This window comes from Balearica regulorum, chromosome 21, assembly GCF_011004875.1.
Source record: "Balearica regulorum gibbericeps isolate bBalReg1 chromosome 21, bBalReg1.pri, whole genome shotgun sequence".
In the NCBI taxonomy this organism is placed as follows: Eukaryota; Metazoa; Chordata; class Aves; order Gruiformes; family Gruidae; genus Balearica; species Balearica regulorum.
Window position 1 is genome coordinate 4,518 of NC_046204.1, and position 941 is coordinate 5,458.

General features: G+C 53.8%; 1 long non-coding RNA gene across 1 annotated transcript; it reads right to left on the minus strand.

The window, feature by feature from the left end:
• Positions 1-201: 201 nt before the first annotated feature.
• LOC142604704 (uncharacterized) lies at positions 202-684 on the minus strand. Its single transcript, XR_012838548.1, has 3 exons — positions 573-684; positions 440-486; positions 202-315 (listed from the first exon to the last, which is right to left on the minus strand). It is a non-coding gene; the product is annotated as an uncharacterized LOC142604704 (long non-coding RNA).
• Between the last annotated feature and the right edge of the window lie 257 nt (positions 685-941).

Below are 941 nucleotides of genomic sequence, written 5' to 3' on the forward strand. Positions count from 1 at the left end.
GAAAACAACATACGCGACAACCATACCACAGACACAGGCTGGAACTGCCCTGCCCAGCACAGGCTAGCATCGTGCTGACAAGTAACCCGCTCCCTTTGCCCACCCAAAGGGCACTGCTCCCAGACAGCTCTCTCCCCTGCACTAACCATAAAACCCCTCCCCTGCAACCCCCAAACTGGCCCCCTTCTTACATCCCACTCCCTCAACTTAGCTTTCAGAGGGCCAGGGATCCGGAACCATCCGCAACAGAAGACCTCCGTGCTGCGCATTGGCAAACCAGAATGGTCCTACAGTCCCTTGGTTCCTCTTCATCAGCTACGATTAAAAAAAAACCCCAACACAAACAATAAAACAGCGCCATCAGTCAGCATCGCACTGCTCAACACCAACCTCTCCCGCAACATCTCCCTCCTCATAACCACTGTGGCTTTCCACTCACCTGCTCGTTCCAGAGACTGACACCGTGGCTGTCATCGCCTGTGGCGCCTAGGATACCAAGAGATGCAAAATTACTCCTATGTTTGTGGGAAGTCACCGTTCCCAGGATTGCCCTCGCTGTTTTTCCAGCTCACCTCAAATGCATATCCAGTTCCATCAGTGGCCACGCAGCTCCTGCAAAACCAGAGGGAAAGGCTCAAATGAGTTGCCATATAATGCTCTGGTACGAGAAACCGACGAGCATCTAACCTTCTCGGACCTCTCCTCGGCACGTGGCTTTGCCCCTCCGAGGCTCCCCGTGGCACCTGCCAAAAACAAAGTAAAAGGCACGTGCTGGGACGGTGCCCAAAACCACAGCCTGCCCGCACGCATTCCTATCTCCTGCTCTTTTACCTCAGCCGCTCGCTCACCTGGCCTCCGTCATTTTGGGCTACCATGCTTGCACCCCACCTAGAAAACACAAACAAAGAATACCTGCATCTTAAACAGCAATGTGACACCTG